Source organism: Vicugna pacos, chromosome 20, assembly GCF_048564905.1.
Source record: "Vicugna pacos chromosome 20, VicPac4, whole genome shotgun sequence".
NCBI classification, from domain to species: domain Eukaryota; kingdom Metazoa; phylum Chordata; class Mammalia; order Artiodactyla; family Camelidae; genus Vicugna; species Vicugna pacos.
In genome coordinates, this window is record NC_133006.1 from 13,148,553 (window position 1) to 13,174,005 (window position 25,453).

Genomic DNA, 25,453 nt, shown 5'->3' on the forward strand with positions numbered 1-25,453 from the left:
TCATAAAATCAAACAATTGAACACCATCTCCTGGGAAATAAATCTGAAAAGTTAAGAAGGCATAAGAGAGGGCTATGAGTATTTTAATCCGATTCCAGATGCTCACGTCCTCTCCCCAAACAAAACCCAAATTAAACATGAGCCTTATGCAAAGGAATGATGCAAGGGCCTCAGACAAGTTTTGGCAAATAGTAGATGCACAGTTAAAGTTTATTTAAAAATTAGCAGGGAGGGTATAGCTCAGTGGTAAAGTGTATGCCTAGTATGCATGAGGTCCTGGGTTTGATCCCCAGTACCTCCATTAAATAAATGAGTAAATAAATAAACCTAATTACCCCCCCCCAATTTTTTAAAATAAATAAGTATGTACATATGAGCAGCCCTGTGGACTGGGCTCTGTCAAGTCCCAGCCTGAACAGACAAGATGGGTTACTGTTACTGAAGTCCCCACACGGACCCAGAGTGCTGTGATTTTTCAAAAACACCTTTGTTCTTCCTAGCTGCTTTGATTACTGCAGTGTAGCGAAGCTAGCACCTGACCTTGAGAGGCGGTACCTCTCTGAGGGTATGCATGCAGACTGGGAACAAACACTAGGAAGATCTGCTTCTTGCAAGATTTCGGAACCATCTAAAGATTTTGAATTCTCTGTCAGCACTACAGAAACTGGGGAGGCTGTAGCACTGATTCTTTATCAAAACTAGAGTGAATAAAAACCTCTTTACCACCAACACCAACACCAACAGGGTGTCAGACAGACATTGCAGGATGGACACTTTGGCTCCAGAGAAGGTCAAAAGGGCCAATGTACCAGCCAGAAGAGTTCCCTTTCATTTAGCCAATCCAACCCTGAAATCAATGCCAAAGTCATAGCATACCCTGGGGGGGCCTCAGTTTACGCATTTGTAAAATGGGAACAAAGAGGTTGGCTCCATCTCCCTGCCGGCATTCTTGGGAGAATAAAATTAGACTGTGAGAAAGCTTTCTGAGGAATGGAGACTTGTATCCACAAATCAGCAGCCACCGGGGAAGGACAGATGGTGTGGGTACCAAAGAGGGCTGAAGAGGGCATTCCTTGCCAACCTGGTACCAGAATAAGAACAATCAGATGGTCACAGGTTGTGCTTTTCCTTAGAGGGCTCTGACGTATCCCCCGGGGCTGGGTCCTGGGATGTCCTGGGTGTGAACCCCAGAGCTGCCATCTATCAGCTGAATAACCTCGTAACCTCAGCTGGCCCCTTGGCCTCCTCACGTGCAGGGTGGGCAGATACCTTCTTCCTCGTAGGGAGCTGCTGGGAGGCTCCACGGAGGACACGGAGGACACGGAGGCTCGCACGCGGAGGGGCTGCACAGATGTTAGCTCAACCTGAACGTCTGTCCTTCAAAGAAACCATTCCACCCTCAGAGACCCTCCGAGGGAGAGGGAGCTTCCCGACAGCTTCCTGTGTAAATGTGCCTCAAGTTCCGCCTCATTGCTCCGCGTTTCCTCCCACCACCCTCTCTGGGGCACTTGCACGAGCCTGGGAGGGTCGCATGCTGAGAAGCAAATGGCCCTTTGCCTTGTGCTCTGTCCCCTGCTGGTGGAGGCAGTGCTCCGAGGAAAGGGAGAACGGCCTGATACAGTCACTGGTGGCAGGCAGCTCTGGACCGATGGCTTTGGCATCTCCCGGAGGCCCCCAGGCAGTGCCCTATGCAGAAGGGGGAAGCAGGCGCGATCCCCTGCATGGTTTTTCCGTCTGCATTCCACCAGCCTCCCCGCACCAAGGCCCAGGTTACCAAGGAAGTGCACTACCAGCTCAGCCGCGCCCCAGAAACTCGTCAAAGCCTCCGTAGCCCCAGGACTCTGAGCCCCAGGTGGGACTGAGCGAGCATCTTATCTGGATTCTGACCTGGGTCCCTGGGCCTCCTGAACATCCTGGCAGGCAACATGTGGGTACAGAGAGACTCTATTTTAAAAAGCCATTCATAAAATATACGTGTGCCCCACCGGAGACCAGATGAGCTAATTATATCTCAGTCTATTTTAGATGGAACTGTATCAATTCAATGTGACTGCTCTGGTTAGCTGGTGCTGACAGAGGTTCTGAGTAGCACATTTTAAGACACAGCAATTACTGCTTTAATGAGCACCGTTTGTAGCACTGACAAACTATTTTTTTCTAAACAAGGAGTCCATGGTGGAAAAAAATAATGACAGTTCTCCTTAGTGGCAAAAGGGGCAAAAACCACTAATTCTTCCCATTTTTCAGATAAGGAAATAGAGTCCCAGGAGTTAGGTCTCTCCCCAACCTGAGCAGCTCCTCTGCCGTAGAAGCAGGATTACAAATCACAGCCCCGGAGCTCTGGTCCCAGTGCCATTTGTACAAGCTGCCCTGACCCGTCCTGGGTCTCCCTCTGGGATTCACTCAGCCCTGATAATCACCCAATCAAGGAACTGTACCTTGTTGGTGAAGTGATGGACATTTGTCCATAGGCCCTTCTAAAGCTGTGCTATTAGGTAAGATACAGGTGGATATTTAATTTGTAACTAATTAAAATTAAACTTTAACACTAGTTTCTCAGTCTTAGAAGCCAGATTTCGAGTTGCTAAGTAGTCCCATGTGACCAGTGGCTACCATACTGGACCTTGCACATGTAGACCATTTCCATCAGTCCGGCTAGGCAGCACTGGTCTAGAAGCAGTGACTCTGACAGGGGAGAGTCCAGACCCTGCGGTAGACAAGGAGGGCACAGAGATGCTTCACACGTTACCCAGGTTCTGCCTGGACTCCTGGTCTGTGGGTCACTGAAGACCTGGAGACCTTGAGAAAGAAAGAGCCTAAAAGACCACCTCCCTTCTAGACTGGCCCTGTGGTTCCTACTAGAGCCTCTCTCGAGATTCAGCCACCCCGAATATTTACAAGTCACTCTGTTACGGGACAAAGAGCACTATAGTGGGTGTCAGAGAGGAGGCTTCAGTCCCAGTGCTGCCTTTGACCAGCTGTGTGTCTTTGGCAAGTAGCTACCCGTCTCTGATCCTCAAACCCCCACTAGGGAAAGAAGACCGTCTTCTGAAGCCCTAAAATTCCATGCTGCCCCAGCCTCATTCATTCATCTCTCCTGCATCTGTCTTCTTCTTCTTGGGTGTGTGTGCATTTAGAGAAATGTTTGTTTGTAATCCAAGGACCTGTGGAGAGGGCAGGAGAAATCGCCCTGGCCAACCTCAAAATACATTTTAATGTAGAAAAGCTCTGAAGAGGCTAAGGCTGCAGAGGGCCCGTGGGGTCCGGTTTCCATGAGAATCCAGTAGAGGGAGATGTTGCACAGAGCCAGTTTCCTGACAGGAAGCTCGTCCTTCTCAGTGCCCAAGCTCAGAGGGCAGGAAGTGGGTCTTTATCGTCCCTGCAGGACCCAGATCTCTCCATACACCCGAACTGGATGAGTCACGGTTAGAAGCCTCCGTGCAGGCCCAGGAAACCCCCTTGTGCTCTTTCTGGGCCGTTAGCCCTGTTGAATTTTCCCTTTCCCCTTCCAAATGATCAAATTGAAGCTATTTTCTCAGGTGCCTTATTTAGCAGCTGTCAAAAGTTGGAACCTGGCACGATCAACAACTTTTTACCAGCTCAAAATTCTCTTATGTCCCAGGTGGGGTTTCCCCTTCACTGCCCTGTCTCTCCTTTCCCAGAGCAAACTTTCAAAGTCCATCGCAGTTGCCCGAGACCCTGGCCGTGTGCCTCTTCCGCTACAGAAGGCTTTTCAGGAAATAAAAGTGCATCCCCCACCTCTGTTCACTATTTCCTAACGGCCTCATTTTCCTTCCCATGTTGACCATGAGACTCAAATCCTCCTCCTCAGTTGGAGGTTGGTTGGCAGCCTTGGTCTACAATCTTTCACCATCTTCTGAGAACAAGACTCAGCCGGCCTCAGGACCACAACTGACAGCAAAGGGTTTGTCGTAATTTCCAGCTCCTATGATTTCTCCCTTCAGGTCTGCAGAGCTAAAGATGACAGTAAAGATGTCGAGATGGGCCCTGGCTGTGTGTGCCCACGGTGGGGGCCTGGGGGGGCGGAAGAGGGCACAGCCGTTGCAACTTCACCGTGAAATTTCCACCGAAGGGCTCTTTTCCTTGTAAACGGTCCGTTTAAGGCTTAGGTTTCAAGAAGGTGGCTGGATCTGGCCTCACAAGCATCCTCACGCCCCAGGCTTTCCCACGCTGGGTGGAGAGGAGGGAGGGCAGCAGGAGGTGGAGACCTCTGGCCGGGACACCTTCTGTCCTGGTAAGCGAAGCTGTGTAGGGCAGGACGGCTGCTGTCTTAAAGCAGCGGAAAACCATGAAGGTTGTAGGTGAGATTCCGTCCCCTCAGATTGGTCTCCAAGCTGCAGACACCAAGGAGCAAGAAATGGAGGAAATTATCCAGCACAAGATGGCGTATTTGCCAGCCTCTCTGAGTGAGAATTCTCACAGTATTTTCCAGAGCTCGGAACTGTCTGGAGAACACAGCCACAGTCTATATTCACTGGGAAGGCCCGTGTGTGGCGGGGAAGAAAGAGCCAGGCTTTGGGGCCAGATGTTGGTTCAAATCCCAGCCCTGTGAGCTTCTGCTTGGATAACTTTATACAAGTCACCTAGACCCTGTGACACTTCATTTCCTCATCTTTTATAGATGGATTATGGCCAGAAATCAATGAAATAATCTGTGTGAAAGCACTTAGCGCTGTGTTTGGCCTCTGGCAAGCGCTCACTCAATGTTAGCTACTATCTTACTTTTCCAAGAAAATAATACCACAGTGTTCTTCTGAGTTTAGAGACAGCGGTGTATAAGAAAACCCTCTCTTTCCACAAGCTGCGGGAATTCCTTTAGGATTAACATTCTGATACCTGTGCGGCTTAAGCCTGGCCCACAAAGAAATGTCATGAGGCCGGGGGTGGGTTGAGAGGCTGCCTAAAATTTGCTTCCTGGTCTACCCAACGGCACCATGGGTCTGGACTTCTACCAATAAAACCACGTGTATATAATATATTTAACAATATACATCATATAATATATTATTAAATATATCATAATTATATTTTATATATTTTTAACAAATATGTATTTATAATAAATATATTATTTGTAGTATAAAAAGCAGCATATACACCAAAAAAGTATTTCTCAGATCCCATAAAACCCTGTGAAAACATCCCCTTCTTACCCACTAAGTCAAAATCAGACACAAAGGGATTGAGTCCGTCCTAATTCTAGTCCTGTCATCAAATGACCCTGCATTTCATGCTATGGAATATTCTGGACCCCACTTAGAGCATCTCAGTAGAGTATGGGGTCTGTGTGGGGCGTGTGCTGACGGGGCCAGCGGTGACCTGGGTTCCCCCGACCCCACCCTGGCCCCGCCCAGGCCCCGCCCCTGCCATGGCTCCACCCTCACCATGCCCCGCCCTGATGTGCATCTTCCTGGTCGTGTTCCTCAGCCACCGTCATGGAGGTGTTTCCCCAGCAACTCAGCGGCAGCACAATTTCCAAGGGTTCTAACCCCAGCCCAGCTGCTCATGCAAGTGAGAGTTACATTGTCACATGATAAGAAACTTGAGTTCATACATATTTTAAAAAGTTCAAAGGGAAGGAAGAAAGAGCCATTGTTTCCAGGTTTGAAGACCTCAAGATTTTCTAACAAGAAATTAGCTACGCCACGTGCCACGTGATCAATTACATGTTGTCACCCACAATTGAAAAATGAGCTGGTTTGTTCTCACGGGCTTTTATTAAGCACCTACTGCATGTCACGCTCTGTACCAGACCCTGGAGAATCAAGAAGGAACTGGGCACAGGCCCAGCCTTCAAAGACCTCACAAGGGTGCAGGGGAAACCAATAATGCAATGTGGCAAGTGCCACACAGGGTGCCAAGTGTTGTGTGGGGTAAGCAGAGGACACTGTGGAACCCATGGGAGGGAGGCAAGCCCCAGACTGTTAGCTTAGAGCTAGAAGGCCTAGGTTCTGAAGTGGGAGAGCCAACATGGCCTGGGGCATGGGAGGCCTCCTGGGGAGGTGGAGGAGGAGATAGGCTCAGGTCAGAGCATCTGAGGCCAGCAAAGGCCAGAAGGAACAAGTGCAAAGGCCCTGAGGTAGGAGCCTGTGATGGGCATGACAACCAGTATGGGGGAGGGACCCTAATTCCAAAGCCCACATTCATCCCCCATACTGACAATTTCTCTGAGTGATAGTTGCACCCAGATTCAAAGTCATAGCCCCATTAGCATTGAATATGAGAAAAACAAAACTTAGATGCTTATTCTGGGACCAGAATAGAACTGCAGGCATCCAAGGAAGTTTATCCCTGACCCTCAAACACTGACATGAAGGCCACGTGTGAGGTCTCAAAGCTCTCTAAAGAAGCATGTGCCTCAGCATTCTTTGTTCATCATAGCTGGCCTCTCTCCTTGAAAATCAGGGAATGTTTCTTCACACGGCCCCTCATCACACCGTAAGCCAATTGGCCCTTGCTAGTTGCACATCATGAATAGAGTTTAATATCATTAGTTTAATATAACTTTTTTAAAAACCTCATAGAGTAACAGAATAAAATGCCCCCAGACACTGCACTTAACCCCTCTCCCTAAGCCAGCAACTCTGGGTGTGAATGCTGGGTGTGAGCTGGTTGAGCGAGTCTACATGCCGACCCAAAGCCAGCTCAGCCCTACTCTTAGGTAGGATTTCAGAGGCGCCGAGAAATCGACCCTTGGTGGCAGAATTCCAATAAGTTATTATATTTTGAGTGAAGTTAGTAGGAGTTTGAGGTTTTGTTTGTTAACAAAATCCCAAAAGCAATGGAAACATTTTTTACCTTTTTTTTTTTTTGAAAGCAATGGAAACCTTCCTTCAAGTGACATCTTGCAGAATACCCCATGTCAAATCATAATCGCAGATTCTTAAATAGTCTGTATTATGTGCCAGATGTTTTAACTCACTTAGTCCAACAACAACCTTGTAAGATAGATGCAGTGAACTGTTCCTGTTAACATTTCACAGATGACAAAACTGAGGCATGGAGAGGTTAAATGACCCGCCCTACATCAAAGCAGCTGGTCGGTGGTGGAGCTGCTGCTCAAATCTGGGTAACCCACCCAATACCGACCCCACTGGGTGGCCCCAAAGTAGAAGGCAGATACGAGCAGCAGGGTCCTGGTTGGATCCTGGGTAGAGAGCAGGGCTTCCAAGCTCTGTCGGGTGACCCTCAGGCACATCCTTGGAAGAACTCCATGAAACACAACCCTAAAGCTGTTGGACTGAGGTGTCATCTACCCAGGGCACTTTAAGATAACACTTCCTTCTTGGAAGAAGTAACATATTAGTACATTAGTATGGATCAGTTTTCGAACACCAGGTTCTTAAGGGAACCAATGTGAATCGGTTCTTAAAAACCTGGTTTTAATCCAGGTAAGTGGTGTTGGGGAGATCCTAGCCTCAGGATGCTGGCCAGGGCAGAGCTGGGTTGAGGAAGGGCTGGACTCTGGCATCTGAATAGGAGGACGGGAGGATGATGGGAGAAATGGCGCCTCCAGGACCACAAGCTCCCTGCCTGGCAGCAAACAGGAGATCAGGCTAAGAGCAAGATGCATGTGAGGCCCATTGGAAAGGGACCCAGGGCAGGCAGTCTGCTGGCTGCTGAGCACTCAACAGTGGGGTAACCCCCTGGCATAGCGTGATTAGAGCTGTGGAGGGTGGGTGAGAAGAACAGTCTGACGTGAGCGTGTCAGGGCTCCCCAGGAGGGTGACACTCAGAATTTTCAGTTTCTATCTTGAGAAAATTTTTTGCAATTTTCAGAATTGCAGAACAAATAGAACCATGACTCATACTTTACAGTTTGCCAGGCAAATTTACTGTATTATCATGATTCTGAAAATTGCACATTTTTCAGAGGTGCTGGGACATCAGGATAGAATATTTGGCACAAGGGAGATGTGATCCTGAGGATGGTGGCAATACATCACCCCCCCACCTCATGTCTTATGTTCAAGATCAGAAGCCAGTGATTTATGTGGGTTACGGATCTCTGTGGACCTGGGGATACAAGTTTTGATGTATTCATGTGTGTATGTTTGGTCTGCTTTTTAATTAGCTCTGAGCCGCATTTTCATTCTCTGTAACTTCACAAGATGAATTCTCTGGGACTCATCATTTTAAGGGAGGAAAAAGGATTTGAAATTTGAATGTGTAAATAGCAGGAGTTTGAGCAGAAAGATAATGTAATTTAAGAGCTAATGATATGCACAATTAAATCTTGACACTTTAAAGGAACAATTAAAATACCAAGTGAAACTAAAGAAGCGGAGTTCTGCTCTTGGGTTTCTAACTGAGGAATCAAGTCAGAAAGTCTCTTGTGGAAGAAACAGACATGAGGGACCAAGTCTTGTCACTGTTAGGTGGCACCGAGCATCATGTCAGCAACAGAAGAGAGAATCAATTATTTGCTGAATGAATGAATGATAAATACATATTTGCAGACATCCAAACATGCACTCCGTAAAACCTGAAATACAGAGCCCAATCTTATCATACTTAAAGAACCATTTTGCTGTTTAAGATTTTGATGGTATTCGTTCCTTTGGAAATGTTCATTAACCTTAGAAATGAGTGTGAGAAGAAAGAGAAACCACTTCAATCATTCAATGGTTATATCACGCATTTGTTCAATAACTTTCACTCCAGTCTCTTTGACATCATCCACATTTTCAATTCTCAGAGTGCCAGTGGGCTGTTCAGGCCCACGCTGAAGGTCACGGTCTCCAATATCTCACACCATCACGTTTCTCACTCTCTCTCGGGGGCTTTTGTGGAATAGAAACTATTCTATTAACTAAGAGACTAGTTCTCATTAGATGATGATTCATTTGAATAGCCTGAAATTAGCATTTGGTGAGTTGCCTACCTATGCAGGCATTGGGAGAGACCCTTCATCATTATCTCATTTAATCTTCCCAAGTGTAATTTTGAGCATTTTAGGAGATGAGGAATTGTGATCAGAGAGATTTTCCAAGCCATAAAGATAGGAAGGGGCAGAATTGGGGTTCCAAGCCAGGCTAAATTCAACACCCCTGATCTTTGTATCAACAGCTAACAGCACTGGTTCAAATGATAATTGGGTTGAAATGGACACCTTAACAGGGCTAGAAGCCAAATGAGGGATACTAATCAGGAGGGCTTTTAAGCCAGTGGGAGCAGGTGACATTTGGGGGGACTCTCCTGTTGCACCTTAATTCTCACTGTGTAGCAACTTGACCAGTTGGATGCCGCAGGGGCCTCCCAACAGGCCAGGAGCCCACTCTGGTCCCCCTCCAGGCCACCCTCCACACTCAGCCAGAGTGAATGCAAATCTGATGAGGTCACCTCCTTGCTGAAAGCCCTTCAGTGCTGCCCAAAGCACTCAGAATAAAGACCTCAATCCCCAGATGCCAGAAGGTCCCACCTGACCTACCCTGCCCACCTCTTCAGACTCCTCCTTGCCTTTGGCCCAGGCTCTCTGCTCTCCAGGCAATGGCATTCACTTCCTCCTTCCTGCCACAGGGCCTTTGCATGTGTTCCCCCTCCCACCTTACTCTCCACCAGACCCCCTTCTTCTCTCTCTTTCCTGTCTCAGCCCTAAATGTCCATCAGAGAAGCCCCTGGAGATGACCAGCTTAGGTCCCCCTGCAGGGCATTCCAGGGCAGCCTGCCCTCATCTTTTGTTTAACTTCTCACCGTTAAGAGTGGGATGACTCCCTTCAGAGTTGTGTGTTGATTGTCATCTCATGCCCCACCCAGAGGAGATGTCGGTCAGATGACACCTGTGAGGCAGGAACCCATCCGTTCTGTTCATCACTGTATCCCTGGTGTCCGCGTCAGCACCTGACAAACGCGAAATGCTCAGCATATCCTTTTTCCACCGAGGAGTTGATCACAAAATTGGGCGCCTGCTGATCTAGTTTCAGGCCCGGGGCCTAGGAATGAATCCCCAGTCATACTATCTGATTTCCTCGTGTTCTATTAGGACCCACAGGTGAGGAGCCAGGGAAAGTGTTGCACACATGTCACAGGAAACCATCTACCACCTGGTGAGCCCCTCTCCCCACCATGTTTTAATAGCTGCAGCAGTGAACATTTATTAAGTGCCACGTTCTCACCCATGTGTTAAGAGATTTTCATTCAACCTATGTCCACACTGCGTGATCCTGTCTAACTGACCTCGGATCCTGTCCTGGATCTGTTCACCTCCAGAGGCTCCATCTCACTTACAGTAAAAGCCCAAATTCGAGGCATGGCCTATATGGACCAGAGGATTGCTTATCTATTATTGTCTCTCTCACCTACTCCAAGGGGGTGGAAGCACCATGAGGGTGGGGGGTTTTGTCTGATTGGTTCATGGCCGTCCCCTCCCCCAGGGTCCCCACTGCTGCCTGGCACAGACCAGGAACTCAGCAATTGATTGCTGCATCAGTGAAGGATCTCCTCTCCTCTTGACGTTCATCCCAAGGATGCACTCTCCACCCCCAACCCCTTCCTTGCCACCTGTCTCTGCTGAAGCTGCCACTGCCCCCGCACCCTCTGGCGGAAGAGAAGAGAACCAGGAAGCTCCGCCTCCAGACATTCTGGGTGCGCCATGGCGCTCACAGCCTGATTTGAGGCAGGCGCCCTGTTTCCGCTTCCCACTTCTTCAGCGGAGCCAAGAGTCGGGGTTTCCTTCCCCATCAGTCGTGCATTTATTTGTCCGTAGTTTCAGCTGAAACCATCACTTGCCCCAGCTGGAGCCCCGCCCTCGGGAGGCTCAGAGTTCAGAGGCCACCTCCCAACCGCCATGTGAGCCTCTTTCTGTTGAACTGTTTTCCTGCTCATTTATTTTTCTAATCTCAAATATAGATTTTTGTTACCTTTCAAAATATGGAGCATTTAAGAAAAGTGGTCTTTTCAAACAGCGCTCGCGGCTGGAACTGAGAGAGGCTCTTTCATACCGCCCGGTCGCAGCCTCCCGGGATGGAAGGGATGCAGCTTGGTCCCAAAGAAGAAAACACGACTTTTTTTTTTTTTTTTTAAACCAGGCAAGGGTGGTGTTTCCGCCCATAAGACAGGTTCTGAGACCTGGGATAGGAGTCAACTTGGTCAGTCTTCATTTCAGAAGACTTCTTTTTCCATTTCTCTGACTTCTATCTCGAACCACGACTGCTCAGTGTTGCTATTAGCTGCTCCAAATATTTTGCTTGTGTTTAAGGCTTTGTAGTTATCTCACAATAAACACCCTAAAGCTGCTCCTCCTGGCTCCCCGCTTCCTGCCCCCATCCCTTGCATGGGCTTCACAGCCCTATGGTTTTCAAAGTCGCCCCTTGGACTTAGGACGGCCAGTTTCTTATGCTCCATCCAACCACTCTGCTTTCAAACCCCTCCCTCTCTTTCAATCCCTTTTCATTCTTCAGTGAAACCTTCTACTCTGGTCTCACAAGGAGGCCTCCCTCCCCCCACCCCCACCCCGAGAATGTGGAGAGGAGGGAGGATTTTAGAACTGAAATAAAATGTCAGTTTCAGCTAACCTGAGCAAGGCACACATCCGCCAGGTGTTTCAGATCTTGCCTCCTGGGGCAGATGAGGATCAAAAAAGCAAAAGCCAAGGACCTTTTGTCCCGGACGCTACAGCCTAGACTGTCAGCGTCAGCATCTGCTTTTGAACAGACAGGGTATGAACTCGCCTGTACATTCTGATCCAAGGAGCACCCACGGCACTGTGCCCTCATTAATTCATCAATGTTGTCCTTCACTTCTGCAGCAAATAGTGATCGAGAGGTGTATTTATTTGAGTGCTGCAGGTTTTACAATCCAGTTTTCAAGAACTGCAACGCTTCTTACAAGGCATTATGTCTTACTGAATGGAATTGAATTTTGCAACGTTCTGTTCCTTCATTTGGACCCCCATGGTATTTTGTGACATGGTAAAGGAGCCCTGGACTAAGGCTGAGGAGAACCAGAGAGGATCCCGTCCAGCCCACTTAAACGTGGGGAAGTCACACGAGGTCTCCCAGCCTCCGTCTCCCTTATCCATAAAATGGGTGCAACACCAACTGCCCTGCTTACGTCACAGGAATTGCCATATCTTACTAATCGCAGTGTCCTTGGCAATCAGTTCAATGCCTGGTCTATAAGAGCCTTTCCAAAGATGAAGCTGAAAAGATTGCAGTTAAATTGAGAAAGTAACAACAAAGGACCTTTTTGCTGAGTCAGGCATGACAGGCACAGAAGCCTCCTCTCTACTTAACAAAATTCGGTGCATCCTTCAAGACCTAATTCAAATGCAGTTTTATCTATGAAGTGGTCCATCCCCCAACTCCAAGGTAGAAAAGATCCAAGGAGGTTGGGTGGCATCTGGGACCCCAGGACATATCGAGGAGGTACAGCCCCTTGGAGTGGAGCTCTTGAGAGCTGCCATGAGGCCACCCAGGAAAGGGTGTGGAGTCTGGAAACCCAGGCCCTGCCAGGGAGGAGAAATAAACCACAGATACAGAGGCAGAAAGGACTCTGAGCTATGAAAGCAGGGATGGGGCAGATGGGACATCGGAGCACAAAGTTGAGAGTTTCTATGGAGCGAGTAGAGATGGTCTCAGGGGGGAAGTGGACAAGGACAGACTCACACACTGAGTGTCTGGAATGTTCTCTGAATCACGCTGGATGGAAATCATCCCGCCCTTTCTCAAATCCCATAGCACTTTGCACGTCTCTGGGCACTGCCTACGCTGCCTGTCTTTGTGGTTCTTTGACTGTGCAGCTCTTCCACCCCTATCCTAACGTGAACTCTTTGAAGTCAAGTCCAGGTCTTACTCACCTGTGCACCCCCTTTCCAACCCACACCCAACGCCTAGCCCAGTGTCTTGCATATAATCACTATAATAAATCTTTGATGGATTAATAAAAGCATTACACTCTTTGGTTTCAAAGACGCTCAAATAAAACAGGGTCCAAGATACTATTGAACCTTACAAACTAGTTCACTCATCAAGTTTTACCATCTGGGTTTTGAATTGTCTCTCTTACCCTTTGGCATTTTACAGCACAGTGTTCTTACCCAACAAAACCACTCACTGTTTATTGGACTGAGTGTTTCGTACCAACTAATGTGAGCACGGCTACCAATGATTGAGCATGGTGGCAAAATGACCAGCAACATTTGGCATCCCTTCAAGGGTGTAAAGTTACTGCCCACAGGTGGCTGCTGAGTGGAGACTAGATTTCTCAGCGCTCTTGTCATCCAGGTGCTCATCAGTGGACACAATCTCACCTCTTAAGGATTTTAAAGAAACAGGCAAGGCTTCTCCACTCTCTCGCCTTTGTCACCTAAAATCAGAGGGCTTGAGATTCCAGGTAGCTGGGGGAGTCACAGGATGGAAGCCTGGATCCCTGAATCACCACGTGGAGGAACCCCTCCTGCTCTCCCTATTTAGTCAATTACGCAGACAAAAAATAAACTTTAATTATACTAAACCACTGGATTGTTGGCATTTAAGTGTTACAACAGCTGGTGTTCTCTTGATTATGTCACTGAACAGTTGTAACAGCCCTGCAGGTAGGTACTCTCACTAACCCTCTTGGTATTTTCCCAGTGAGTAAACTAAGACACAGAGAGGTTAAGTTACTTAGATCATGTGTCAGAGCTCATAAGTGTTAGTGCTGGAATTTGACCAATTTTTGCCTGTTTCCAAATGCTGTGTGTTCCCCCTACTACCTCGCTCTTTCTCCCATCCATCAGTGATCTTGAACTCTGTCTTTGGCATCAATTTTAAATTAGGGGCTTCTGACCTACACTTTAAAAAAGAAGTTTAGATATATGTCTCCCCTTCCCTGCACAGAACTCCTTCCATCACATGAAAGAATTATGTATGCCAAGCTCTGAAGTGTTCTACACTTAATTTCTTCCTCACCTGTTTTGACACAATTTTTTTTTCACTATCAGAATTGAATTTTTCTCTAAGGAAATATTTAAGCTTGGTACTGCTTGGCTTCTGTGTTTTTCACCAGTTATGAAGGGTAAGAAGAGAATTCATTAGGGGTTTTGAGTGAGGGACAGGAAAGAGAACAGGGAAGAAGAGAAATCACGTGGACTCATCAAATCCCACCTGGTCTCCGCTTGCCTCAGTCTGCTCTCAGAGCCGCTGTACTGGTTCTCAGGCACTTTGCTGATAAAATTTATGCCACCCACGGTTATGTCTGTATTAGTTCTGTTTCTCTTTCACCTTCTGACTGGGACATAAAAAAGTTCAAATGACTTATCCAGAATCATGCTGCATCAAGGGACAGAGCTGAAAAGCAAATTATAGCAGCATGAAAAGAAATAGAAAGAAAGGTCAGGGTAAACTCATCAGTAAGAAAGAGCTTTTAAAATGACAGGGGTTTCTTTCTTTTCTTTTTCTCTCTTTACATATAAAATGACACTTATCCAACTTAGAAAGAAAAAGAAAAAGAGTAGGCAACCCAGATTTTTTTCAAATAATTGAAACCAGTTGTTTTAGCTACTTTGACAGTAACCTTTCTAAAAGGGACATCCCCGTTGCCTCTTAAAGTATATTAACTATTCTTGATGGCTCAAGACAAGCAAGCATCTGTTATTGAATTGGATTGTTAAGTGATGGGTGCCTTCAGAGAATGTTGAAGAAAACAACGCTGTTGGTCTCTATACTAAACATCCTCACAGTGGTGAGTTTCAGTGGTTCAGTACACCCCGTGAGGGCAGGGATTGGGGTCCCCACATAGACAAAAGGAATTGTGATATAACTTCATAGAACTATTAGAGCTTTCTGCCATGATGGAAATTTCTCTGTGTACTATCAACTCACCATTACTGAGTCCTCGAGGTTTGGCTAGTTTAGCCAAGGGACTGAATTTTACACTTTATCTAATTGTGATTAACTTGAATTAAATTTAAATAGCCATGTGTGGCTAGTGGCTACTGTCCAGGACAACACAGGTTTTGAACACGGTGCTAAATAAGAGTTGATAAGGACTTGTCTGAAGGTCTGGGGACAGCTATTTTGAAAATCCAGCAGCTGTAATTTACTTTTTAAAATTTACTCCCTGATATGAGTCAATTATGAAGCCAGTCAAAGGCCCTCCAGCAGACACAGGAACAGGAGGGGAGCTGGATGGTGACTTGGCTTAAGGAGGACAGTTCAGCCTTAGTGATAACGTAAGGAGGGCAAAGGTGGCTGAAGGAAAGAAGCAGGGAGGCTCTGTCGGGGATGCTCTGGAGGCCAGATGAGCCTGGAGAGAAGAGATGCTCTTTTCAGGGATCCTTTCCATCCTCGTGGCCCAGGGCAAGGAGCAGGGCAGGCCAATCAAAAAATGGGAGGAAGACCTAAATAGACATCTCCCCAAGGAAGACACCCAAATGGTTAATCAGGCACATGAAAAGATGTTCAGCATCACTTATTATTAAAGAAATGCAAATCAAAATTACAATGGGGTATCACCTCACACCAGTCAGAATGGCCATAATCAAAAAGTCTACAAATATATGCTGGAGAGGGTGTGCAGAAAAGGAAACCCCCCTACACTGTTGGTGGCAATGTAAATTGGTTCAGGCACTATGGAGACAGTACAGAGTTTCCTTAAAAAACTAAAAATAAACTTACCCTGTGATCCAGCAATCCCACTCCTGAATATATATCCGGAGGAAACTCTAATTCAAAAAGATACATGAACCTCAGTGTTCATAGCAGCATGATTTACAATAGCCAAGACATGGAAACAACCTAAATGTCCATCAACAAATAATTGTATAATTGTATAAAGAATTTGTAGCTTATTTATATAGTGGAATACTACTCAGCTATAAAAATAATAAAATAATGCCATCTGGATGGACCTGGAGATCATCACACTAAGTGAAGTAAGCCAGAAAGAGAAAGAAAAATATCATATGATATCATTTATATGTGGAATCTTAAAAAAAGACACAGATGAACTTATTTACAAAACAGAAAAAGACTCACAGACAGAGAACAAACTTACGGTTACCGGGGGTAAAGGGGGTGAGAAAGGATAATTGGGAGGTCAAGATTTGCAGATACTAACTACTATATATAAAATAGATAAACAACAAGTTTATTCTGTGTTGCACAGGGAACTATATTCAATATCTTGTGGTAACCTGTAATAAAAAAGAATATGAAAACAAATATAAGTATGTACATGTATGACTGAAACATTACGCTATACACCAGAAATTGAAACAACATTGTAAACTGACTGTACTTTAATAAACAAGAATGCAAAAAAAAATATGCTGCTATGAACATTGTGGTGCACGTATCTTTTCGAATTAGAGTTTCCTTCGGATATATGCCCAGAAGTGGGATTGCTGGATCCTAAAGTAAGTCTATTTTCAGGTTTTTGAGGAGTCTTCATACTGTTTTCCACAGCGGCTGCACCAAACTACATTCCCACCAGCAGCGCAGGACATGAAGCCACCATCTTGACCTTCTCGGTGTTCCAGCTCCCACACACAAGACCTATTGCAACAGGATTGCCTGGGCGTTTATTTAAAACCCCCAGGTTCCTTCCTCACAGCTGCTGGGTGATGGCTTGATAATCAGTGCTTCTGAACAACGGGACCTGCAGGCAGGAATGCATGCATTTTGGAGAAGGACTTCCTGAGCTTTCTGTTTCTCTGTTGCTATTGAAACTGCAGACAACAGGCCTGTTCCCAACCCTTGCCTCTTGGCTGGGGTGGGGAAACTTCATCACAGCAATCAGTTCATTTCCTAGTTCCTTTTTGAAGTATTCACTTAGAAATGTTTTAAAATCATCCCACGTAAAGATCTGGAAATTGAGATTCCACTGATGAAAAGCGCTGCCTTTATTTTACCTTACGTGATCTTTGAAAGTCAGTCCCTCCCCAGGTGCATTTGTGTACCTTTTCTCAGTATTTCTCTTGCTGAGCACATTTACAGTTTCCACTGCCAGAACTCTGGCGTCTGACTTTCTTTTTACGGGACGATACAGAGAGTGTCTCATCAGTCTTACGCATAAACTTTGAGGAAGTAACGGGAATTTTAGTCATATAATGTTACACATCCTCCCACGAAAAAGTGTTTGGGCATCACTGATGGGGTCCTCCAAGGAGGAAACGTGAACCTGGCTGAAGTCCAAGAGGTATAAACAGCGCTCCAAACTTCCGTCTCCCTGAACCCAAGCCTGCTCCCTCGGGTGAGTCCTTTTATTAGGAACAATGAATTCACACAAATCAAAACTGAAAAATAAAGACAGAGACAGAAACTGAGTCAAAAGCAGAGACGACTTTGGAGCGCGCAGGACTTCAGGCCAAGCCGGGTGTGATCCCAGAGGCTGCCACCCAACGGAGTTAAAGGAAACATCTTGCCTCCCACATCTTGGCCTCGAGTCAAAACCTCTTTCTCAGGGGAGGCGCTGAAAAGGTGTCTGGGTATCAATTTGTCTGTTGTGAGAGGTGTTAGTGCTGCTATAAATCACTCCAGATCACAAACAGGGCCTCCACGGAGGTGTCCCCGAGCTGCTTGAACTTGGTAGGCCTGAAAAGAAGAAAGTTCCGCCAGTGTTGGGAGGAGGGGGAGTCAGACCAGGGGCCATCGTTAATCACCTGATGTGGTTAAGAGGCAACGGCCCTGGTCCCACAGAATCACCCAGCAAAAGCGAACCTGGTGCGTGCGGCGTTCTGGTAGTTGAGAGATTTTTTTTAAGGAAGCACTTGTCAAAAGTAAGATTTGCTGAGACCCAGAGACCAGGGGTTCAAGGTTCAAGGGCCCGAGACAGGGAAGGGTAATAGTCCATTGTGAGAGGCTTCCTTTGAATATTAGGCAAGCAGTCAACTGAATCCACATGGGGAAGCTGAGTGGATGGCCACTGAGATGGTGACCTGGCCGGGTCACAGATGTCACCTTCGGGTAAGAAAGTTCCCTAGAGTTTGGAGTTGTTTCACCCAAGTCTCCAGTGATACTCAGGCTAGTGCATGGCTGGACAATGAATCCACCCCAGGTCCAGTCTCTCTCTCTCTCTCTTTGTTTTTTTTTTTTTTTGGTCACACATCTGCTTTTATTGTGAGCAGCCAGCGGGATATTTCCAGCAATAGTGAAAAAAAAAAAATTTACAAAAGCAGGGATTCAGTGAAGCTGCCTGGCTGGAACCCATGGGTGTATCCCAGAGGCTGCCACCCAGTGGAGTTGGGGGGAAAACATCTTGCCTCCCACTCCAGCCAACCAAGATGCCAAAGCAGAGCAGCAGGACGAGGGCCCTAAAGCCCATGGGGAGTGAGGTCACCAAAGAAATGAGGCGCTCCTTGTAGGTGCCCCGAGTGTACCTGGAGGAGGTGACCTGGTATGGGAAGAACCAGGCAGTGAAGAACATGCCAGTGGCCAAGAGCACCGCGGTCAGGTGGGGAAAGGCAACTGGGTTCACTGGGCTCCTGGCCTCCAGCTCCATTTTGCCAGGCAGGTACAGGGTAATCGGCCGCCCACCACCGGAAGAACACTTCGGCAGGAGCAACACCCAGATCCAATTCCTAAGTGCTCCCAGGCGACAAGGACAGAGGCCAGGGCAGAGTAGCCAGGAGCAGGTGCTTGTGATATAGCTCATTTTCTAACTTTCTATGATTAACATGTCCCTTCTCTTCAGAGTGGGCAAGAAAAGCTGAAAATCGCAGGCCCCACAGCCAAAAGTTCCAAGGGTGGTCCAGGAACCTGTGATGGTAACAAGCCCCCTTTCCCATCATATGATTCAGGTAATGGTGGTTGAAGGAACTATCATGGCCAGGACTCCCCCAGAGCACCACGCGGGGCTGCACTCATGGGCCCCAAACATAACACTTTCAGTCAGGTTTGAGCAACCCTCAGTCAAGCTCTGTGCTCCTGGGGTGAAAAGGCCATGGTTTCTTGGGCCTTCTTTTGGAATGAATCACAGAAGGAGGGCTCTGCATTTACGTACAAGCCAATGACTCAATTCTGGCAAGAGCATTCTTGTAAGATGGCCTTTGGGGACCCCATAAGCAAAAGAGATAGTCAAATGCACCAAGTCATCTAGCCGCCTGGGACCACACCCCGCCCTCAGAGTGAACTTTAGCAACTATATTATTGTTTCCAATACTCATTCTCCAGATGTCCCCCCACCCCCAGAGCTGCCACCAGGTAATATAATACAAGCAAGTAATACAAGCAAGAAAGAAGCCTTTACTGTTTTAAACCATTGAGTGGTTGGGGGTGTTTCTTACTGTAGCAACAGCTGGTTGACACAGCCCTGCTCCTGGATAGGTGCAGGAATATAGAACATTCTTTCACCTAATATTCTTCTTTTAAGCACTTTCTGAGGTGTCGGTAAAAGACCCGTCCAAAGCACAAGGCAGACCAATGGATTTTAATGAAATAGAGTATTGACGTGGTTTCAGATTGCAACCAACATTTAAACGACTACTTGTTGAGTTCCGGTGTAGCATCAGAGAAGAATATCCACAACTAAAAGGCTGTTACAATACTTTCTTTTCCCGACTACCTATCCATCTGAAGCCAGATTTTCCTCCATCTACGTCACTCGAAAGCACATAGCACAGACTGAATGCAGAAGCAGATATGAGAATCCGGTCGTCTCCAACTTCAGTCACAAACCAAAGTGACCTGCAAAGATGTAAAAAGTGCCACTCTTCCCCTAAATTTTTCTTTTGGGAAAAAAATAGTAATTTTTCACTAGATATATGTTACTTATACCAAAATGTCATGAGTATATTGTTGCTTTTAAATTTTCATATATGAATATTTTTGTAGGGTTGGTGGAGGGAAGGGAGTTGCAGTTTTATTTGATTTATTTATTTCTCTCTCTCTCTCTTTTTTGATGGAGGTACTGGGGATTGAACCCAGGACCTCATGCATGCTAAGCATGCACTCTACGACTCAGCTATACCCTCCCCCCATATATGAATATTTTTAATTGCTCAGTTTTAATTTCTAGCATTGTAAATTTCAACAGCAATAACTTACATAGAAAAAAGCTGCTTGAGGTCCTCAATCATTTTTAAGGACGGATGCAGGTTCTGAGACCAAAAAGGATGAGAGCTGCTGCTATATATAACTTATCAGTTATTTTCTGTCTTCCTCTTTTGGAATGCAAACTACACTAAGGCAGAGGTTGCTTTCTGTCTGGCTCACTCTCCCCAGAGGTTAGAAAAGTACCTGGTGTTAGTAGGCACTCAGTAGAGACATGCTGAATGAGTGATTGAATGCCACCCAGCCACACCCTCCACTCCCACAAACATCCCTGCGGCACAGCCCGCAAGGTCTCACTCCGGCCCTACATCCATCCCTCTGCTCTGAGATATTTTCCAGCTTCCTGCCCTCTCCAGACCAAACCATTCTCGCCCTGCTCAACCATTCAGAACTCCCACTGCACTGACCTGTCCCACTCCCCCGGCCCCAGGGCTCCCCCTCATCCTGTTTGTGGGCAACCCCTTGTCTCCTTACTCGCCCGCAAGATCCCGGAGCATCACGTGTCATGATACCCTAGTCTCTTCCTCAGCTGGAAGCGCAGAGCCTCACCAAAGAAATGCTTTTTAAGTGAATAAATGCCTTTTAAATGAGTGAATGATATACAAAATGAGCATCCTTTCACATGAATAAGCATACGTATACAAATATTCAAAAGACTGTTTTTAGCAGCCAATCAAAACCTTTCTCCATTTTGGCCTGGATCCCACGTATCTCTATACCTATAGCTCAGCCCTCCTCTCTCTCCTGAAGGCTCTCTGACTGATCCCCACTGGCCAGTGGACCAGTGAACAGAGTGGCTGTGACAGCTTCACAAAGAAAAAAGAAAAAGTAATTTTTGCTTTAGGTTGTTTTCTACTTTAAAACATGATATATTTTGAAAGTAGAAAATCTGAATAATACATAAAAGCACTAAGAAAAAAACTTCAATCACCTGTGAACCCCACCTGCCACCTAGAAATAACACTTGTGTATGTTTTGTACAAATTCTCCAGTGCCTCTTCTGCACATACCTCCATTTGGTAATGTTTTGATCTCATAATGTTCATACTGCTTTGTAAACGGGTTTTCCACCCACCACTGCATGGTAAACATTTTCTTCATTACAGTGAATAAGGTTTTGCTGTTTTAAAAGCGTAGAGAGTAGTCTGTCATCTGGAATTTATTGAGGCATTAATTTTCTTAAATGTGCCCTCTTATGGAACTTTGTCACTTTTCTAAGCAATGTGCTAAAGATCTTAAACATAAATTGGGTGCTTCAATTCTTTCCTTAGGACAGCGACAAGAAATGAAATTATTGGGTCAAAATGTGCATGCATCTTTAAATTTTTAAAGCATGCTTATTACAGTATAACTGACATACAAGTTGCATGTGTTTAAAGTGCACAGTTCTGTAATTTTTGATGTATGTCCACACCCATGAAACCATGGCCACAATCCAGGTAACGAACGTGTCCATCACCTTCATAAGTATCTCTGTGCCCCTTCGTAGTTTCTCCCTCTCTCCACTCTCCCTCTCCCAGCACCACTGTTCTGCCTTCTGTCACTGCAGATCAGTCAGCATTTCCTAGGGTTCTACGTAAATGAGTCAGACTGTATGGACTTTTTTCCCCTCTGACTTCTTTCACTTAGCATAATTATTTTGAGATGCATTCACATCACTGCATGTATTAGCAGCACCTTCTTTTTATTGCTGAGTAGTATTCCACTGCTTGGATAGCCGTGTGCACACATTTTTTAACATTCTTGCTGCGTACTACCAAATTGGCTGTGGTTGGGGGGAGGGCTTCCTGAGGTCCTCTGTCAAAAGCACAATGATTTGGAGCTGATCACCCCTGGAAAGTGAGGATTGAAATGTTGCTTGTTCCAAGGGCACCATCCTGCCTCCTGAATTGCATAGCCTACAACATGGATTACCAGAAAAAATGTAAGTGAACAAGAAGACAGTCAGGAGAAGAAGGGCAGGTGAGACGCCTTAAATGTTCTCCCATATTTCAGACATACTCTTCCTTACGACCACTGTGGATGAGCAGTCCCGTTTCCCCTTAGGAGTGCGTTGTTGGGGCCCTGATGATGGTTCACACTTCCACCCCCTGAGCCCACAAGGGACCTGTTTCCTGGCTGTTGCACCGCTGGTGAGAGCTGCAGTAAGTCAGCTTTTGATCACTGGCAGTAATGAGCATCAATGGGAAAACACAGACCATACAAACAAGTGTGTGTGAGGTGCTTCTGCTCTCCCTGACACCGGGCATGGACGTTGTATTGATACAGACAAATCTAACTATAAAACACCCCCCTCAAAAAAAAACCCCAAAACCAAAACACTGTATTTGCTTTGCTACTAGACTGTAAAACCGCTGGAAGGTAGACTCTGGGGCTGACTCATCTTTCTACACATCCTCTCACTCTGGTAAATTCTCAATACACTTTCTTGAACACCGTTGACCACGTGTTCTATGAAATAACTCAACTCCGACCTGGCACCACAGAGACAGAAATCAGGTGACCACAGGGCAGACCGGCTGGGGGCCGGGGGCCAGGACCTGCTACAATCAGGAAGGGTATGTCCTTCTGAGGAAGACAAAGGTGTGTGTCGCTGTGATGGTTAATTTCATGTGTCACACACAACCATGTCCGTAACAAATATCAGGTGGAGTACTCGTGACAGTTACAGTCCTCGTGTCTGTAACTGATCGCCTGGTAGTAGCTGGTATTTATAAGTAACTTCTACCACCCGCTCCATATGCCCTTTGCGCCTCAGCTGGCTGTGGTTCTTCCCCTGGTGGGATGACCCAAATCTTCATCCGCGAAGGGTCTGAGTCATTAGCAGTCCCGCCTGGATTGGGTTGTTGTAGTTTTCCATTGACCACATTGGTCACAGGGCAGGGAAATACCAAGTAAGAGACGCCCTAAGGGATCTCCTGTATTTCAGACATACTCTTCCTTACCTCCACTGTGGACGAGCAGTCCAGTTTCCCCTTGGGAGTCAGGTTCAACCAAAACTCCCTTCTCTGCCTGTTGATTCAGAGGAAGGAGGAGGCCAGAGTGACCATGTTAACTTCCAGTTCAGTGGAATCATTATTGCGTCTCCTGGTGGAAGCGTTCCTCCCTCTGGAACCTCTAAGACCTCTAAGCCAGTGGAACATAAAGTCACAGAAACAGGGAGCAGAAACTGTGATGGGGGGTCACTAGGAGTGTAGCCTCCTCTCCCTCCACCCCCGAAGCGCCTCTGCTTCCTTCAACATGCAGCCCCGTGTCTTCTCTTCAAAGCCACTTTTGAACATTCTAGCTGAAGTCAGTCACTTCCTCTGTCCCCCTTGTTTTCCATTTTATTATAATTATTTGTTTATTCTTTCAGTGGGTTTATTGGGAGCCTCCTATTGCCAAAGACCCTGGCCCTTCCCCACATGGAGTCCAGAGTCTAGTGAAGCCAAAAGACACTGAAGACAATTTATCCGCCTATATGTTAGGAGCAATGAAGGAGATGTGCTAGGGGTACGCTGGTCCACTGAAGAAAGGTGTCTGTCCTGGGGTGGGCAGGGAAGTAACAAAGGCTTTCTGGAGGAGCTGGGCACTGAGATAAGCCTTAAAGAGTTTATTCTCAGAGGCAGAACCCTGTCATTAACTTTGAACACATCAACCTTTCTGAATTTCCCCACAAAAATGCACAAACACATTTTGTGAGAGTTAAATGAGATAATAGAGACTGAAGCGTTTTGTATCTTGGGAAGAATTCTCTGAAGAATGAAGATGAGGGAGGAAAATCAGGCCCCCCATCCTCCTGGACATAATGAGGATTTTCACCCAGAACTTGCGACATTTAGTCTTCCTTCGAGGGCTGTGCTTCAGATCGGGGGTCTGCACACTGGACTGCTTGAGAGCTGGGCTCAGAACTCCCCGCCAGGACCACCCAGGAGTCTGAGCAGCCACAGGACGCCTGCAGCTTGTTGACTTAAGAATCCGAGCCGTTGGAATGTACTACACCTGTCTATACTGGCTACCTAGCCTTTTAGTCCTTCAAGGTGTTTAATTTAATCTGCAGAACTCTATACAGTGGGACCCTCATTCCCTGTGAGGTGATTACTTGCTTTTATAACATCAGGCTTGGACGTTATAAAAGTTCAGAGTGTGGGAAAAATACCAAGGGCCTCACCTTGGTTTGACCACTTCCCAACTCTGTGGTCTTGAGCAAATCATTTCATTTCTCTAAGCCTGAGTGTCCTGGTCTACAAAATGGGGCTTCTAATTCCTGTTTGTCTCTCAAGGTTCTGAGGATCAAGAAAATATTTTGTGCAGTGTAACAATTGTATAAAATATGTGTGAGTTTTTCTTATCGTTTCTGCTATAGTAGTTAGGTTATGCTCCAAGAACACAACGAAGAGTCATTTCTTGTTCAGATAAAGTCAAATATGGATGGAGTGGGTCTTGAAGGCAACTCTCCTCCATGCAGTGATTCAGGGATCCAGGCTGCCTCCCTCCTGAGATGCTAACACCTCAACATCTGGCCTCCTAGGTTGTGGAAGAGGAAGAGAGGGATGGTGGCTCACCCAGGATGTTGTTAAAGGTCATACTTGGGGCAGCCGTACATCACTTCTACCTATATTCCGCTGGCAGAGCCCAGTCATGTGGCCCCAGAATAACTGGAAGTGAGAGATTTAGAGGAGTCCATGGACTAATTGGCCAATACCACTGTCTCTGCTACATCTGCAGTAATGACAAAGAATTCACTCACAGACATAGAAAACAAAACTGAGATTACCAGTGGGGAGAAAGGGGTGGAGGGGTGGGATAAACTGGGACTTTGGGATTTGCAGATACTAACTAATATATATAAAATAGATAAACAACAAGGTCCTGCTGTACAGCACAGGAAACTATATTCAATACCTTGTAATAGCCTAAAATGAAAAAGAATATGAAAAAGAAAATATATATATATATTTGAATCACTATGCTGTACACCAGAAATTAGCACAATATTGTAAACCAACTATACTTCAGTTTAAAAAAAGAGCAAATAAGTAAAGGTGCATTCGAAAGATACCTCACAGAAAATGTGACTGCTAATTACTATAGAGTGATCAATTATGCACATAAACTAACAGTAACCTCCATGCATTTCTATTTGTTAAAATGTCCAAAGTTCGTGTTCTTTTTATTTGATGCCTCTCAATATACTTGTGGTATGTCTGTGAGTCTGTTTCTGCTTTGTAAATGAGTTCATTTGTATCTTTTTTTTTAGATTCTACAAGTAAATGATATCATATGATACCATACTCATCTATTCGAAGCAGTGTCTTCACATGAGGACAAAGTGGGTACTGGAGTGTGCTATGGAGAATTACAGATTCAATGTCTTGTAATAACCTATAATGGAAAATAATCTGAACTATGTATACATATATATATGAATCACATTGCTGGACATCTGAAACTAAGTCAACGATACTTCAATTCTTAAAAAA

At 46.1% G+C, this 25,453-nt stretch overlaps 1 non-coding gene and 1 pseudogene across 1 annotated transcript; one reads left to right on the forward strand and one right to left on the reverse strand.

Annotated features, from left to right (window-relative positions):
* The first annotated feature begins 228 nt into the window (after nt 1-228).
* Nucleotides 229-301, forward strand: TRNAT-AGU (transfer RNA threonine (anticodon AGU)). The gene has a single exon. It is a non-coding gene; the product is annotated as a tRNA-Thr (tRNA).
* Nucleotides 302-17,464: 17,163 nt separating this feature from the next.
* Nucleotides 17,465-18,441, reverse strand: LOC116284693 (dolichyl-diphosphooligosaccharide--protein glycosyltransferase subunit TMEM258 pseudogene; annotated as a pseudogene).
* Between the last annotated feature and the right edge of the window lie 7,012 nt (nt 18,442-25,453).